Here is a 19,601-nt window from a genome sequence, read left to right on the forward strand (position 1 = left end):
TAACTCAGAAGCTAGTAATTACAACTATTCTCTGCAGGACCAATGACAACAGGAGCCTCTGTGCAACCAGGTCGGGAGTTGGGAAGAGGTAAAGTGAGGCAGCTATGAGAGAGAACATGGACAGCTCTGCAAAGACTGGGTGGCTGGCTCAAGCCCTCCTGCATTGCTCACTAGCTGTCCAGATACTAACAAGCATCAACCTCTCTAGACTGTGGAATATTGAAAAAGTTGCTGTTATGGACTGAACTGTGTTTTCCCCAAATTCATATGTTGAAGGCTTAACCCCCAGCACCTCAGCACAGTTGTATTTGGACACAGGGTTTTTGCAGAAGTAATTAAGTTAAAATGTTGCCATTGAAGTGGACCTTTATCCAACGTGACTGGTATCCTTATAAGAAAAGGAAGTTAGGGCACAAGCATGCACAGAGGGAAGAACAGGTGAAACACAAGAAGACATATGTCTACAGACTAAGGGAAGAGGCCTTAGGAAGAACCAACCCTTCCAACATGTTGATCTCAGACTTGAAACCTCTGGAACTGAGAGAGAGAGAGGGAGAAGGAGAAAGAAATGTGTGTTAAGAAATTGATTCAGGCAGTGATGGAGGCTTGCAAGTCCCAAATCTGTAAGATGGGTCAGAAGTCTGGGGATCCAGTGAAGAGACTCTTCAAGTCTGAGTAAAAGGTGATCTCCAACCTAGGCATTTCCTTGTAGGCAGGGGTGATGAGTGTCCTCAGAGACTGTCCTAGACCCTTCTTCCCTGGACTCAGCTGAGAGAGTTGCCTCTCCCCAAACCTGTACTACTGCTTACATAGAATATGTAGGTCTGAGACCTCAGTGCTCTGTCCTGAGTGGTATCAAGGTCAAAGCAGCTCAGCTTATAATGCAAAGCAGCACAAAACTTCCCCATCAGTTCCTTTACAAGAGTATTAAGAGGAGTAAAATTCTTTACCATAGTATTTTCCATGTTTCTTTCCTTTTAAAAATTCTCTATTTGTTATACCTTACTGTCTCCAGTGCCATTCCACTCACCAAACTTACTCCCATATAAAATATAAAAGTCATCTCCTTGGTGTCCACAGCCAGGGCACCTTAATTTCTGGGTGTTCTTCCATCTCCTGTCTCTGTGCTGGGAGCATTGACCTACCTTCCTGCAGTGTTAACTTCCTGTCTGAACACTCTTGCTGAACATCTTTACCCTATAAGCCTGGGGGATCAAAGTCACACAACAGGTGCTAGAGAGCAAGAGTCCTTTGAAAGGCAGAGGTAGGTAGGGGAGGGAAAGAGGCAGGGAAAATTAGACCAACAATTTCAATAGCTTCACAGAGTATTGGGAGGAGGCCCAAATCTGCACAATCCACAGTAGTCATTTCATCTTGTTATATGTGCAATAAGATGTCTGTAGTATAGAAGGTGTATAAGGTGGAGAAACATGACATAAAGCTAGTTATCTCCTAATTGACAACTAACTTTATGAAAATAATTCATGAACACTGAGTGGGCTGAGCAGTGCCTTCAGATCCTCTGGGTGTGAGGCTGAGCACACGGTAGGCACCTGAGAAGCTGTCAGGATGGTAGAATGAGATGCCTAAAGAGGAGGGAAAAGGGTGATGGATAAAGAGAAGAGCTGTTCTCAGGGATCCTGGGTGTCATTTCTTGTGCTGACCACAATTTACTTGTAGACTACTTTAGTTCTACCCAAAGCCTTGCCTGTGGGACTTGGGCCTTATGTCCCCCCAGCCCCTCCTCCCCACCCCCACACCACAGTTCTTTGTATGGAAGAAGCTGGGCCTTCCTACAGCCTATTTATCTTTGCCCTTCATTGCATCCCAAGTTAGAAGCCACCTGGGTTGTAAGGCAGCATAGCATAGGATTTGCTCTCAGAGCTATCTAATGAGCTGTAAAGGACTCTATAAATGATGGTGCAGGGAGACTGAGAGCCTGCTCCGAAGGACAGTAAAATAGGTGCCAGAGAAAATCATGATTCATTGTCCAAGCTCCCTGAAGCAGCCACTGGTTTCCCTGCAGGACACAGCAGAGCCACACAAGCTGCTTTCCCAGATTACTGCCAAGACAGCCTGCTCTTTGTGGAGTGATGTACACAGTTGTCGGACTTGCCTTGAGTTTATACTTGCCAAGCAGTGCAGGACCACTGCAGGTGATATAATACTCCTTACTGCCTCAGTGACAGAGAGTCACAGAGAGTGAAATAACAATTTTTGTGCTGAGCCGTCACTGGTATGTCTCTATTTGGGCTAAATTCATAACATTTATAATGGGATTTAGCAGAGAAGATCTACTGGTCTGATAAGAAGATCAACAGCTGTCAGACTGGCTTTATGATTTCTTCCTTTGAAAAAAAAACATGTTTGGAAATGTCTCACTTTCATTTATTTTCTCCTTCTTCATTTATACTAAAAGGCTCCCAGCATTGCTATGTATGCATGGAAGCACCTTGAATTGTCCCCATTCTACTTTTATAATGACATAGTAGTATTTTCATTAATACCAGACCAGATAGCAACCCAGGACTCAGAACTCAAATTGTCAATCTTTCCTTTCCATCCTAGGAAACTGGAAAACAAGACAATGATGTTGGAAATGGGTGTTTAGGGATAGCAATGATAAATTACTATGATGTTTTATTTAATAATTTATTAAGAGATTGCACCTGAATTAGCAGATTTGAGTCTTGCCAACAATTTGTAATGTTGACAAAACATGTGCCAATGTTCCTCTTTACAAGGGAGAAAATTGAGGTACAGTGAGCTTGAGTGATTTACCTGAGACCACGTGGTTATTGAGGCAGGTTACATGGAATCCCAAACCCAGGACTTTTGCCTCCAAACTTCTCTGTGAGAACCAACTAGACAAAGATGCTACTGAAAGAGTTTCATGACAAACTGAACATACTTTATAATGCTGTTGCTGCTGCTGCTAAGTCACTTCAGTCGTGTCCGACTCTGTGTGACCCCATAGATGGCAGCCCACCAGGCTCCCCCGTCCCTGGGATTCTCCAGGCATAAACACTGGAGTGAGTTGCCATTTCCTTCTCCAATGCATGAAAATGAAAAGTGAAAGTGAAGTTGCTCAGTCGTGTCTGACCCTCAGCGATCCCATGGGCTGTAGCCTTCCAGGCTCCTCCATCCATGGGATTTTCCAGGCAAGAGTACTGGAGTGGGGTGCCATTGTTAATAAGCATTTTCATACTACACACAATATCTAAATGGTGTGTGTGTGCACACATGCATATGTGTTATATAGATACTTCAAAAATCAAACTACAACTCCCTCTGAACTTCTGACTGGCAGACTAGTTTACAATTTTATTTAACTCTTTAATGTGAGCATGCTTGTTTCTCTAACACAGCAGGAAGATAAAACACCTGACCCAGAGAAGGAAGCTGGAGCTGGTATCCAGCTGAAGTCCAGCCACTGCCACAAAGGTCAGCTCGTCCCCTGGCCAGATGTCATTTTCTCTTTTTCTGATCACTGAGTGAACCCCTTAAAACAGGGACCTATGGGTCCTTGCAGCTCTCTGGGGGATTTCATCAGTGCTTGGCTGTGTTCAAGGAACAGCACAGGGCTGTCCACATAAGTGGTCAGTCCCTGCTGATGTTAGTTATAGTCTGAGATATGAAAACAGAGGAGGTATTTTCTTTCTTCTAGTCCATTAAAAAATAATATTGTATAGTGAGTCTCAAGTGAAGAGGATACTCTATCAAGACTCAGGGAAAAATGTTTATCAAAAAGAGGAAGAGTAGTCTCAAATTTAGCAGTCTGCCACCAAGTCTTGAAGTTTCAGTGGAATAAGACACTCTTAAGCAGTGCTGAAAGGCAGGTTTTGTCTTCCTGACTTCAAGGTTTTATTCTCAGAAAGACGTCCATAGGAAACACAAGCAACAGTAGCAGACATACATGTTCTGATATGATTGATAGATTGTACTTGTGTCGGGGTAGCTTGTGTTTAATCTGAAACTTTTCCACTTAAATAGTGCCTATCATCTCTAGATATTGTTAGAATATCAGAGCCCATATTAGTTAATTATTAAATCGGGGTAACTAAGGGACATCTGCAGCTGGGATCCAGCTGCACGACGTGCCCAGCCCAGCGGATGTTCTCCAGTCCCCCCAGGCAAGGCAGAACCAACCACAACAAACACCCAGCCAGGGAACTCTTGGTTCCTGTGGGCTTCAAATTCTATTTTTCCTCCCAGAGGCATCAAGCACTCTGTCCTGAAGAAATATGGTTTGCCCTCTCAGGCTGCCAAGTGGCTGCCCCAATGGTCCCATTTAAATCAGGCAGGCCAAAGAAACATCCCAAAGGTTTGGTCATTAAATCATCCTTGGAACCACAGCCCGCAAAGTAGCCAGTAGCGGTGTGCAAATCTAAACAGTGCTAAACTATAGGATTTAAATAGAATCCGGTCTTCTACATTAAAGTTACAATCTCTAGGATACAATAGGAAACCCTATTAGCATAGTGACATAAAAAATCCACCATAGCAACATTTAGGACAGATCACAGCTTGAATGAGAAAATGGATACTAACAGTAACAAATTAGATGTTAGAAAGATCTGACCAAGATCTTACAGTAGCCATAAAAAAAAAAAAAATCGAAAATATTCTCTTGACGTGCAGAAGCTTTAATTTTAACTAGGTCCCATTTGTTTGTTTTTGCTTTTATTTCCAATATTCTGGGAGGTGGGTCATAGAGGATCCTTCTGTGATTTATGTCAGAGAGTGTTTTGCCTATGTTCTCCTCTAGGAGTTTTATAGTTTCTGGTCTTACGTTTAGATCTTTAATCCATTTTGAGTTTATTTTTGTGTGTGGTGTTAAAAAGTGTTCTAGTTTCATTCTTTTACAAGTGGTTGACCAGTTTCCCCAGCACCACTTGTCAAAGAGATTGTCTTTTCTCCACTGTATATTCTTGCCTCCTTTGTCAAAGATAAGGTGTCCATAGGTGCATGGATTTATCTCTGGGCTTTGTTTCATTCCATTGCTCTATATTTCTGTCTTCGTGCCAGTACCATACTGTCTTGATGATTGTGGCTTTGTAGTAGAGCCTGAAGTCAGGCAGGTTGATTCCTCCAGTTCCATTCTTCTTTCTCAAGATTGCTTTGGCTATTGGAGTTTTTTTTTTTTTGTATTTCCATACAAATTGTGAAATTATTTGTTCTAGTTCTGTGAAAAATACCATTGGTTGCTTGATAGGGATTGCATTGAATCTATAGATTACTTTGGGTAGTACACTCATTTTCACTATATTGATTCTTCCAATCCATGAACATGGTATATTTCTCCATCTATTAGTGTCCCCTTTGATTTCTTTCACCAGAGTTTTATAGCTTTCTATATATAGGTCTTTAGTTTCTTTAGGTAGATATCTTCCTAAGTATTGTATTCTTTTCATTGCAATGGTGAATGGAATTGTTTCCTTAATTTCTCTTTCTATTTTCTCATTATTAGTGTATAGGAATGCAAGGGACTTATTTCTGTGTGTTGATTTTATATCCTGCAACTTTGCTATATTCATTGATTAGCTCTAGTAATTTTCTGCTGGAGTCTTTAGGGTTTTCTGTGTAGAGGATCATGTCATCTGCAAACAGTGAGAGTTTTACTACTTCTTTTCCAATTTGGATTCCTTTTATTTCTTTTTCTGCTCTGATTGCTGTGGCCAAAACTTCCAAAACTATGTTGAATAGTAGTGGTGACAGTGGGCACGCTTGTCTTGTTGCTGACTTTAGGGGAAATGCTTTCAATGTTTCACCATTGAGGATAATGTTTGCTGAGGGTTTGTCATATATAGCTTTTATTATGTTGAGTATGTTGCTTCTATTCCTGCTTTCTGGAGAGTTTTTATCATAAATGGATGTTGAATTTTGTCAAAGGCTTTCTCTGCATCTATTGAGATAATCTTATGGCTTTTATATATGTCAATGTATGGCAAAACCAACACAGAATTGTAAAGTAAAATAAAAAATAAATAATTAAAAAATATTTTTCAATTTGTTTTTTTTTCTTTTCAAACTTTTATTTTCTTTGATTTTTTTAAATTAATTAATTTATTTATTTTTAATTTTTACTTTACAATTCTGTGTTGGTTTTGGCATAGATTGACATGATTACATTGATTGATTCGTTGATATTGAAGAATCCTTGCATCCATGGGATAAAGCCCACTTGGTCATGATGTATGATCTTTTTAATATGTTGTTAGATTCTGATTGCTAGAATTTTGTTAAGGACTTTTGCATCTATGTTCATCAGTGATATTGGCCTGTAGTTTTTGTGGCATCTTTGTCAGGTTTTGGTATTAGGGTGATGGTGGCCTCATAGAATGAGTTTGGAAGTTTACCTTCCTCTGCAATTTTCTGGATGAGTTTGAGTAGGGTAGGTATTAGCTCTTCTCTAAATTTTTGGTAGAATTCAGCTGTGAAGCCATCTGGTCCTGGGCTTTTGTTTGCTGGAAGATTTCTGATTACAGTTTCAATTACCTTTCTTGTGATGGGTCTGTTAAGATTTTCTCTTTCTTCCTGGTTCAGTTTTGGAAAGTCATACTTTTCTAAGAATTTGTCCATTTCTTCCACATTGTCCATTTTATTGGCATATAGTTGCTGATAGTAGTCTCTTATGATCCTTTGTATTTCTGTGTTGTCTGTTGTGATCTCTCCATTTTCATTTCTAGTTTTATTGATTTGACTTTTTCTCCCTTTGTTTCTTGATGAGTCTGGCTAATGGTTTGTCAATTTTATTTATCCATTCAAAGAACCAGCTTTTGGCTTTGTTAATTTTTGCTATGGTCTCTTTTATTTCTTTGCATTTATTTCTGCCCCCCCCCCTTTTTTTAAGATTTCTTTCCTTCTACTAACCCTGGGGTTCTTCACTTCTTCTTGTTCTAGTTGTGTTAGGTGTAGAGATAGACTATTTATTTGACTTTTTTTGTTTCTTGAAGTACGCCTGTATTGCTATGAACCTTCCCCTTAGCACTGCTTTTACAGTGTCTCAAAGGTTTTGGATTGTTGTGTTTTCATTTTAATTTATTTCTATGCATATTTTGATCTCTTTTTTGATTTCTTCTGTGATTTGTTGCTTATTCAGCAGCGTGTTGTTCAGCCTCCATATGTTGGAAATTTTAATAGGTTTTCTCCTGTAATTGAGATCTAATCTTACTGCATTGTGGTCAGAAAACATGCTTGGAATTATTTCATTTTTTTTTTCAATTTACCAAGGCTAGACTTATGGCCCAGGATGTGATCTATCCTGGAGAAGGTTCCATGTGCGCTTGAGAAAAAGGTGAAATTCATGGTTTGGGGGTGAAATGTCCTATAGATAACAATTAGGTCTAACTGGTCTAGTGTACCATATAAATTTTGTGTTTCCTTGTTAATTTTCTGTTTAGTTGATCTATCCATAGGTGTGAGTGGGGTATTAAAGTCTCCCACTATTATTGTTAATTATTGTTAATTTCCCCTTTCATACTTGTAAAAGCTGCTGCACAACAAAGGAAACTATAAGCAAGGTGAAAAGACAGCCTTCAGAATGGGAGAAAATAATAGCAAATGAAACAACTGACAAACAACTAATCTCAAAAATATACAAACAACTCTTGCAGTTCAATTCGAGAAAAATAAATGACTTAATAAAAGAAAAATGGGCCAAAGAACTAAACAGACATTTCTCCAAAGAAGACATACAGATGGCTAACAACACATGAAAAGATGCTCAACATCACTCATTATTAGAGAAATGAAAATCAAAACCACTCTGAGGTAACATTTCACACCAGTCAGAATGGCTACGATACAAAAGTCTACAAGCAATAAATGCTGGAGAGGCTGTGGAGAAAAGGGAACCCTCTTACACTGTTGGTGGGAATGCAAACTAGTTCAGCCACTATGGAGAACAGTGTGGAGATTCCTTTAAAAAATGGAAATAGAACTGCCTCATGACTCAGCAATCCCACTGCTGGGCATACACACCAAGGAAACCAGAATTGAAAGAGACACATGTACCCCAATGTTAATCACAGCACTGTTTACAATAGCCAGGACGTGGAAACAACCTAGATGTCCATCAGCAGATGAATGGATAAGAAAGCTGTGGTACATATACACAATGGAGTATTACTCAGCCATTAAAAAGAATACATTTGAATCAGTTCTAATGAGGTGGATGAAACTGGAGCCTATTATACAGAGTGAAGTAAGCCAGAAAGAAAAACACCAATACAGTATACTAATGCATATATATGGAATTTAGAAAGATGGTAATGATACCCTGTATGTGAGACAGCAAAAGAGACACAGATGTATAGAACAGTCTTTTGGACTCTGTGGGAGAGGGAGATGGTGGGATGATTTGGGAGAATGGCATTGAAACATGTGCAATATCATATGTGAAACAAATTGCCAGTCCAGGTTCAATGCATGATACAGGATGCTTGGGGCTGGTTCACTGGAATGACCCAGAGGGATGGTATGGGGAGGGAGGAGGGAGTGGGGTTCAGGATGGGGAACACATGTGTGTACTTGGTGGATTCATGTCAATGTATGGCAAAACCAAAACAATATTGCAAAGTAATTAGCTTCCAATTAAAATAAATAAATTTATATTTTAAAAAAGAAGAAAAAACAAACAAACAAAATATTCTCTTGAAACAAATGAAAACCTCAGTGAAGAAATAGAAGCTATAAAAAAATAATCAAATGGAAATGATCACAGTGTACATTTTAAGTAGATACAATTTGATTTGTCAGTTGTATGTCAATAAAGCTGGGGAAAATAATATGGAAAATAAAATAACAGAAAATTAAAAAAAAAAAAAAACACCTCCTGATGGGGCTTAGAATAGAGTGGAAATGACAGAATATAGAGTCAGAGAACTTGGTCATGTTTTAGCAAAATTTATTCCATCTAAATGACTTATGGCAAACAGACTAACAAATAATTAACCCAAGCCTCAGGGACATGTGGGACAATAATAAGAGTAATAATAATTATAATGATTATAACAATAATAATAGTAGATATATCCTTTTATCATGACAAAGGGTGCAAAGCCCTAGAAAGAGGGGAGAAAGACAAAGAAGAAAAGACAAGACAAAGAATAAAGCGGCTGAAACTTCCTAAATTTAGTGAAAGAAGCAAACCAACATATTTAAAAAGCTGAGCAAATCCCAAATGGGATAAACTCGATAAAATCCATACCAACACAGGTAATAATTAAAATTCAATAATTTAAAGACTTAAATATTAAAATTGCCCAGAGAGAAATTATACATCATCTTTCAGTTCAGTTCAGTTCAGTTCAGTCGCTCAGTCGTGTCCGACTTTGCGACCCCATGAATCGCAGCACGCCAGGCCTCCCTGTCCATCACCATCTCCCGGAGTTCACTCAGACTCATGTCCATCAAGTTGGTGATGCCATCCAGCCATCTCATCCTCGGTCGTCCCCTACTCCTCCTGCCCCCAATCCCTCCCAGCATCAGAGTCTTTTCCAATGAGTCAGCTCTTCGCATGAGGTGGCCAAAGCACTGGAGTTTCAGCTTTAGCATCATTCCTTCCAAAGAAATCCCAGGGCTGATCTCCTTCAGAATGGTCTGGTTGGATCTCCTTGCAGTCCAAGGGAGTCTCTAGAGTCTTCTCCAACACCACAGTTCAAAAGCATAAATTTTTCAGTGCTCAGCTTTCTTCACAGTCCAACTCTCACATCCATACATGACCACAGGAAAAACCATAGCCTTGACTAGATGGACCTTAGTCGGCAAAGTAATGTCTCTGCTTTTGAATATGCTGTCTAGGTTGATCATAACTTTTCTTCCAAGGAGTAAGTGTCTTTTATTTTCATGGCTGCAGTCACCATCTGCAGTGATTTTGGAGCCCCCCAAAATAAAGTCTGCCACTGTTTCCACTGTTTCCCCATCTATTTTCCATGAAGTGATGGGACTGGATGCCATGATCTTCGTTTTCTGAATGTTGAGCTTTAAGCCAACTTTTTCACTCTCCACTTTCACTTTCATCAAGAGGCTTTTTAGTTCCTCTTCATCATCTTTAGAGTAACACAAATTTGAATATAAATGAATATTTAATTAGAACACATGAAAACTAGAAAAAAGATATCACAATATTTTTAAAGTAAAAAGTTATATTCATATAAAAATGTTTACATTAATAATATAAAAGCTCTATTGATAATAGCAAGAATTGGAAATGAGCTAGACATCCCTCAATAGGTAGAATGGTTAACAAAAATCAAACTGTGGTACTCAAAAGAAGAAGAAAGTGGAGTAGGATGTGGGAGGAGTAGAGGCGAGGAAGTGTAAGGGAAAGAGCTAGTGACCCTTGGATGTGTTCAAAGGAATCATGCTCTTTCAGAAACAAAAAGAAGCCAACTCCAAAAGGTTACATGTTGCCTGATTCCATTTATATAACATTTTAAAATTACCTAATCTTAGAAATAGAGAACAGATTAGTGGCTGCCAGGAGCTAGGGGAGTTTTGGTGGAGGGAAGTGGCTCTTGTTATGAAAGGGAAACGGGGATTCTGTGTCATGGAAGTGTCCTGTATCTTTACTGAAGTGATGGACACACAAACCTATAGATGTTAAATGTTAAATCTGTTAACAACAAATGGTAAATATGTATGGAACTAAAACACAACACACACACACACATACATACACACACAAACACAAATACTAAAAATACATACACAGGGAAAATCTGAAGAGGGAGGGTTGTATGAAGATAGGTATCTAGTGTTACATTGTAGTATGGTTTTGCAAGATGTTACCATTAAGGGAAACCAGGTAAAGGACACCTGAGATTTGATCTGTTATGTATTATTTCTTAATATTATTTCCAATACATGTGAATTTATAATTATCTCAATATATTTGTCAATTAAATAAAAGTAAATCCACATGTACTCTGGACAAGAAATAAACATTTCCAACACCTCAGCTGCTTTCTTCACAATCCATTCTGATCTTAACCTCCTTTCTTTTTCCAGGTAACCATTAAACTGATTTTTAACAAGACGGATTAATTTTAAATTTTGTGGACTTTACACAAATGAAATAATCAGTTTATACTTGTCTCTGCCTTGTTTCTCTCAGCTTTATATTAATGAGGTGTTCATAGTACTCTTACCTGGAAAATCCCATGGATAAAGGAGCCTGGTAGGCTGTAGTCCATGGGGTCGCTAAGAGTTGGACATGACTGAGCGACGACTTCCCTTTCACTTTTCACTTTCATGCATTGGAGAAGGAAATGGCAACCCACTCCAGTGTTCTTGCCTGGAGAATCCCAGGGACGGGGGAGCCTGGTGGGCTTCTGTCTATGGGGTCGCACAGAGTCGGACACGACTGATGTGACTTAGCAGCAGCAGCATATTTATAATATTTAATTGTTTATCCATTTGGTTTAGTTATTTGGCTAGTTTCCAGTTTGAAGGTCTTGGGAATAGTGCTGTTATGATCACATGTGATGGGTCTTTCTGTATGCATATGCATCTCAGTGAATGTACACCTAGGGATTAAACTGCTAAGTGATACACTATGTTCAACTTTAATAGGTTCTTCCAAATAGCTTCCCAAATCTGTACAGATTTGCACCCCTAATAGGTTTATCTAGAGTTGCTCCACATATTTGATACACTTGATGATGTCAGTCTTTTTAAACTTGAGGCACTGTAATTCCTGTGTATTGGTATCTCATTATGCTTTTACTTGTTTTTGTTGAGGATAAATAACATTGAGCAACTTTCACATGCATTGTAGCTTTTTAGTATTTTCTTTAGTGAAATGACTCTTTATTCACCATTTGGATACGTTTACAAATTATTTACATGTTGTGCATATAGACTGCTTTTGTTATATGTGTTGCAAATAATTTTTCCCATTTTGTGACCTGAGTTTTTACTGTCTCAGTGGTTTCTTTTGATGACTCTAATTTCTTAGTCTTAATTAAATCTAATTTTATGTTTTATCCTTTGCACTTAATAAGATTATTCTTAATCTTATTTAGAAATTCTTTGCTTACCTCAAGGTCATGAAGCTATTTTCCTTAATATTATAAATATTATTGTTAGAAATATTATTATTATCATTATTTACATTTAGGCTTATATCTGTATATTGCATGAGGTGGCAGTATTGTTACCTCTTTTATCCATCACTGTTTACTGAATAAAACCTATCATTTCCAAGTGTTCTTTGTTGCCAACTTTGTCATACATCAATTCTTCATGTGTCAATCTATCCTTGACTGTTCTGTTTCACTGGTCTGTTTATCTGTGACATAATTATTGTAGCTTTTCTGTAAGCTTGGCTATCTGGTAGTTTTAATCTTCCATTTTTTTTCTTTTTTCAAGATTGCCTCAGCTAGACTTGTCATTTTAAGTTACCATATAAATTTTTTAGAATCGATTTGCAAGTTTCCAGATTTTGCAAGAATATTAAGATATCTTTGGATCTATTTTTGAAGAAAATGGATATTTGTACAATACAGAATCATCCGATCCATGAGTGGAGATTTATTTATTTGGTCCTTTGTGTTTTTTTTTGTTTATTAACTTGGCTAAGCTGCAGTTCCTCACTATTCAAACCCTAGCCCAGCTGTTGTTGTGAAAGAATTTTGCAGATGAGATTAAAGCCCTAATCAGTTGACAGTAAGGGACATTATTATGAATAATCTGGATGTGTTTCATTGACTTTAACAGCAGCGCTTTAATTTCCCCAGTAGAGAGAAGAAATTTTGACTTGATGATAGCCTCAGCCCTGCCCATGAACTTCTTTTACTGATTGCATTTTCTACAAATTTTGGACTTGTTTAGTCACAATTGCATAAGCCAATTTCTTTTTGTTGTTGTTGTTTATAATTTTGTTAGTCTCTTTAATTTATAATATTTTATAATCTGGATTCTCACCTCTGCTTTTTTCTTTCTTTCTTTCTTTCTTTTTTTTGCAGTATTCTTCATGACTTCTTTTTTTTTTAATTTTTATTTTTACTTTATTTTACTTTACAATACTCTATTGGTTCTTGTAATGTATCAAAGATATATTCAATTCTGTTTCTCTAGTCAAACACAGACTGATAAAGCATTTGATTTCCCTGAATGTTTCCTAATTTTCAGTTTTTAGATCTTGCAGATATTTTGCTGTATTTATATCTATTTTATGTCTTTTAATATTATTTTATGGTAATATTCTAAAATTACAGTATATTCATTGTGTACTATAACTTTTCTGGTATGGAGAGATACAATTGATTTTGGTTATTTACAAAATCCATCCCATTATTCTGCTAAATTTATTTATCAGTTTGGTTGAGTTCAGTCATTCAGTCCTGTTTGACTCTTTCCTACCCCATAGACTGCACCCCATAGATGCCAGGCCTCCCTGTTCGTCACCAACTCCTGGAGCTTCACACAAACTCATGTCCATTGAGTCGGTGATGCCATCCAACCATCTCATCCTAGTTGTGCCCTTCTCCTTTCACTTTCAATCTTTCCCAGCATCAGGGGGTTTTCCAATGAGTCAGTTGTTCATATCAGGTGGTCAAAGTATTGGAATTTCAGCTTCAGCATCAGTCCTTCCAATGAATATTCAGGACTGATCTCCTTTAGGATGGATTGGTTGGATCTCCTTGCTGTTTAAGGGACTCACAAGAGTCTTCTCCAACATCACAGTTCAAAAGCATCAATTCTTCGGCACTCAGGTTTCTTTATAAATTTTGTGAATTTATCTGTAGGTTACTTTGTCATATCATCCGCAGATAATGACTGCTTTTCTTCTCTTCTCAAATTCCTATAATTTTATTTCTTTCCCTGCCTCAAGTTTATTAACTGGAATGAATACCTGACTTATTCCTGATATCATGCACGTGTATGTGCTAAGTCTCTTCAGTCGTGTCTGATTCGTTTCGACTCTGGACTGTAGACCACTGGTCTCCTCTGTCCAAGGGATTCTCCAGGAAAGAATACTGGAGTGGATTGCCATGACCTACTCCAGGGTATCTTCCAGACCCTGGGATTGAAACTGTGTCTGTTATGTCTCCTGCATTGGCAGGCAGGTTCTTCACCTCTAGCACCACTTGGAAGCCGCAAATTTTGACATTTCATGAATAAATATTATATCTGGGTAAGGTTTCTGTACAAAGTATCAAATACATTATTTTCACTTCTGTTCCATGTTTGTAAAGAATTTTTTATCATAAACGATGAATTTTATCAAATCTATTGACATTATATAATTCAGTTCAGTTCAATTCAGTCACTCAGTCATGTCCAACTCTTTGCGACCCCATGAATTGCAGCACACCAGCCCTCCCTGTTCATCACCAACTCCCGGAGTTCACCCATACTCATGTCCATCGAGTCGGTGATGCCATCCAGCCATCTCATCCTCTGTCGTCCCCTTCTCCTCCTGCCGCCAATCCCTCCCAGCATCAGATACTTTTCCAGTGAGTCAACTCTTCACATGAGGTGGCCAAAATATTGGAGTTTCAGCTTTAGCATCATTCCTTCCAAAGAACACCCAGGGCTGATCTCCTTTAGAAAGGACTGGTTGGATCTCCTTGCAGTCCGAGGGACTCTCAAGAGTCTTCTCCAACACCACAGTTCAATGCATCAATTCTTCGGCTCTCAGCTTTCTTCACAGCCCAACTTTCACATCCATACATGACCACTGGAAAAACCATAGCCTTGACAAGACGGACCTTAGTCGGCAAAGTAATGTCTCTGCTTTTCAATATGCTATCTAGGTTGGTCATAACTTTCCTTTCAAGGAGTAGGCGTCTTTTAATTTCATGGCTGCAATCACCATCTGCAGTGATTTTGGAGCCCCCCCAAAATAAAGTCTGACACTGTTTCCACTGTTTCCCCGTCTATTTCCCATGAAGTGATGGGAATAGATGCCATGATCTTCATTTTCTGAATGTTGAGATTTAAGCCAGCTTTTTCACTCTCCTCTTTCACTTTCATCAAGAGGCTTTTTAGTTCCTCTTCACTTTCTGCCATAAGGGTGGTGTTATCTGCATATCTGAGGTTACTGATATTTCTCCTGGCAATCTTGATTCCAGCTTGTGCTTTTTCCAGTACAGCGTTTCTCCCAGCACAGCGTTTCTCATGATTTACTCTGCATAGAAGTTAAATGAGCAGGGTGACAATATACAGCCTTCACGTACTCCTTTTGTTATTTGGAACCAGTCTGTTGTTCCATGTCCAGTTCTAACTGTTGCTTCCTGACCTGCATATAGGTTTCTCAAGAGGCAGGACAGGTGGTCTGGTATTCCCATCTCTTTCAGATTTTTCTACAGTTTATTGTGATCCACACAGTCAAAGGCTTTGGCATAGACAATAAAGCAGAAATAGATGTTTTTCTGGAACTCTCTTGCTTTTTTGACGATCCAGTGGATGTTGGCAATTTGATCTCTGGTTCCTCTGCCTTGTCTAAAACCAACTTGAACATCTGGGAGTTCACGGTTCACATATTGCTGCAGCCTGGCTTGGAGAATTTTGGGCATTACTTTACTAGCATGTGGGATGAGTGCAATTGTGCAGTAGTTTGAGCATTCTTTGGCACTGCCTTTTTTTGAGATTGGAATGAAAACTGACCTTTTCCAGTCCTGTGGCCACTGCTGAGTTTTCCAAATTTGCTGACATATTGAGTGCAGCACTTTCACAACATCATCTTTCAGGATTTGAAATAGCTTAACTGGAGTTCCATCACCTCCACTAGCTTTGTTCATAGCGATGCTTTCTAAGGCCCACTTGACTTCACATCCAGGATATCTGGCCCTAGGTGAGTGATTACACAATCGTGATTATCTTGGTCGTGAAGATCTTTTTTGTACAGTTCTTCTGTGTATTCTTGCCACCTCTTCTTAATATCTTCTGCTTCTGTTAGGTCCATACCATTTCTGTCCTTTATCGAGCCCATCTTTGCATGAAATGTTCCCTTGGTATCTCTAATTTTCTTGAAGAGATCTTCTACTCTTTCCCATTCTGTTGTTTTCCTCTATTTCATTGCATTGATCACTGAGGAAGGCTTTCTTATCTCTCCTTGCTATTCTTTGGAACTCTGCATTCAGATGCTTATATCTTTCCTTTTCTCCTTTGCTTTTTGCTTCTCTTCTTTTCACAGCTATTACAAATGGCTCTCTGGACTCCCCAGAGAGCCATTTTGCTTTTTTGCATTTCTTTTCCATGTGGTTGGTCTTGATCCCTGTCTTCCTGTACAATGTCATGAACCTCCATCCATAGTTCATCAGGCACTCTACCTATCAGATCTAGTCCCTTAAATCTATTTCTCACTTCCACTGTATAATCATAAGGAATTTGATTTAGGTCATACCTCAATGGTAATTATTTTCCTTTATTTTCTTAATGTAGTTCATTACACTGCTTTTTGAATGATGGACCAAATTTGACTTCCTTTTTGCATTGCTGGAATAAAATTACCATTGTTATAATAATCCCTTTTTATGTTTCATTAATTTTGGTCTTCAAGTACATTGCTTAGGACTTTTGCATTTGTGTTCATGAGAGATATTACTTGTTATTTTACTTTTTCATAATGTCCTTGTCACATGTTGGCATCCACGGTATATTATTTCATAAAATTAGTTGGGAAGAAGTCTTTCTTCTTCAGTTTTCTGAGAGAGTTTGTGTAAGTTTGAGACTTACTTTATGGCTCACTTTATGTGTAATTTTGAATGAACTCTATGCTTAGTATTCTGTGTTCATGAATCAAAATTTGGTAATTTTGTTGAAATTTACTTTATACTGGTTATTTTTATGTATTTGTTTTACCCATTACTGAGAAAGATGTCAGTATACTTATACATTTTTCTATTTCTACTTTTAGGTCTGTCAGTTTTAACTTCATGTATTTGAGGCTACAACATTAGGTGCAAACAGAGATGCATTTGTTATATCTTCTGGTGAATTAAAACATACTTTTATTCTTTTTGTCTCTAGTAACGCTTCCTGCCTTAAAGTCTGCTTTGCCTGATATTAATAAAGGCATATCACCTTTCTCTTTATTTGTATTGAATATTTGCATAGCATTTTATCATCCTTTTTCTTTCAACCATTTTGCATTCTTACTGTTCAACTTGAGTCTTTTACAAAGAACATATTTTTGTTATTTTTAATCCATGCTTATCATCTTTGCCTTTAAATTGAAATGTTTAGTATACTAACACCTAAAGTATTTGATGTATCTTCTGTTTGCTCCTCTAGTTCTCCTTCTTCATCTCTGTTCTTTTTTACTCTTTTTAAAAATCTTATTTTAAATTCATTTTTACTTTCATCTTATGTTGTGTGAGTTACATATTTTAATTATTACTTTAACAATTGCAGTAAAGATTACAATATTAATTCTAGACTTATTAGAGATTAATAAACTTAGTTCTTTTCACTTTGTGGACAGTATAGTGATTTTGGATTACTCAGCCTTCTGCATGACTCTTATTATATAGCTCTTTAGTATTTACATTTTCTATAATGTAGTTGTACATTTCAGATTTTTGGAGGTGTGTTTGTTTGTATTAATTAGTCAATAATCATTTAGATTTTTCTTTTGTGTTGCTCTTTAATCACTCTCTCCTGTATCTGAGTATTGCCTAATATTATGATTCTTCATAACCACTATGTTGATTTTGGCTTTGGGCAGTGGGGTGTTATACCATGTCTGTACTGAAACCTTATGTATGATTGTGTGAATAAGTTCCACATTTCACTCTGCACTGCTCCATAAGGTTAAGCATGTTCCTGCCAAGAGCTGTTCTTTTTTATCCCATCACTTCTGATGATTTGTATACATGTTTCTGTGAAATATTAGCTTTGTTGTGTAGAAAAGATAGTCAATAAACTGAGCTTCCATTTTTAGAAAGTTTCCTTCTATCCATAGATTAATGGCTACCCTGATGTTAAGCACCATACATTCATTTCCTCTATTTTTGAACTTTATGTAAAGGGGGGATTCCTGGTTGCTCAAATGATAAAGAATCTGCCTGCAACATGGGAGACCCAGGTTCAATCTCTGGGTTGGGAAGATCCCCTGGAGAAGGGAATGGCAACCCACTCCAGTATTCGTGATGGAGAATTCCATGGACAGAGGAGCCTGGTGGGCTACAGTCCATGGCGTCTCAAAGAGTCAAACACAACTGAGTAAGTAACCATTATATAAAAGACTCTTACAGTATGTACCTTTTATCTGATTGGTTTTGCTCATGAAAACTCTAATATTTGATAAATATCAATAATATATGATTATATCAAAATTTAAATCTTTTATATATAAGACTACTTCTTTCTTTTTACTTTTTCATCTTTGCGATGACCATGTCACTTTTCAAAATAGTTGATTTTTTTTTTTGCTTGTTATTTTTTCTTTCAAGCATATGCCTTGTGATTACTGTTCCTCTCCTATGTGTCAGGCACTGTGTAGCTAATGTGAATGCAGATGTAACTAGCACATTGTCTTAGCTTTAGTAGGTTTTCAGTCTAAGGTGCCCACAGGTAATAAGTAGTGCAATGACTATCACAATTGGGCTAAGTATGTTGTTGTTTGGGGTTCACAGGTGGCGCTAGTGGCATAGAACCCACCTGTCAATGCAGGAGACACAAGATACACAGGTTCAATCCCTGGGTTGGGAAGATCTCCTAGGGGAAGGCATGGCTGCCCATTTCAGTATTCTTGCCTGGAGAATCCCATAGACAGAGGAGTCTGGTGGACTAGGGTTCATAGGGTCCCAAAGAGTCAGAGAGGATTGAAGCAACTTAGCATGCATGCACTCATTAGTCACTAAGTCGTGTAGGACTCTTTTGCAACCCCATGGGCTGTAGCCTGCCAGACCCCTTTGTTCATGGGGTTCCCCAAGCAAGAATACTGGGTCACTAAGTCGTGTAGGACTCTTTTGCAACCCCATGGGCTGTAGCCTGCCAGACCCCTTTGTTCATGGGGTTCCCCAAGCAAGAATACTGGGGTGGGTTGTCAATTCTTTCTCTGGGGGATCTTTCCAACCTAAGGATTGAACCCATATCTCCTGCATTGCAGGTAAATTCTTTACCAATGAATCATGAGGGAAGCCCAATAAGTAGCATGATGACTGTCATTATTGGATTTTCCAGACTCAGGGAGTCTAACCTGTGTCTCCTGTATTGCAGGCAGATTCTTTACTGTCTGAGCCACTAGGGATTTAAGAAGAGTTTAGCATTTATTAAATAGATAAATGAAAGCCAAATGAAGCTTTTTGCCATGTCCACTGTAGTCTAATTCAATTACTAATTATATTGTTATTAAGCACTTACATATCATGTACCTGAAGCTGGCCTAAGATACAGCAAAGGTTATAACTCCTAACTTTGAAGAGGGATAACACACACCATGTACAAATAAAACAATAAATGAATCATGTCAATCAGTGATGCCTGCTTTAGGCAGAATGTAGAGTGCAGTGACTGGGAGGCACTTGGCAGGAAATGTTGAGGTGCTGAGGTGGTAACAGTTTAGTTCAATCAAGGACAGAAAGGTCAATGTGGCTATGTCCTCATGATCAAGGCAGTGATGAGTGGCATGAAATAAGACCAAT

Source organism: Oryx dammah, unplaced genomic scaffold, assembly GCF_014754425.2.
Source record: "Oryx dammah isolate SB20612 unplaced genomic scaffold, SCBI_Odam_1.1 HiC_scaffold_27, whole genome shotgun sequence".
Classification (NCBI taxonomy): Eukaryota; Metazoa; Chordata; class Mammalia; order Artiodactyla; family Bovidae; genus Oryx; species Oryx dammah.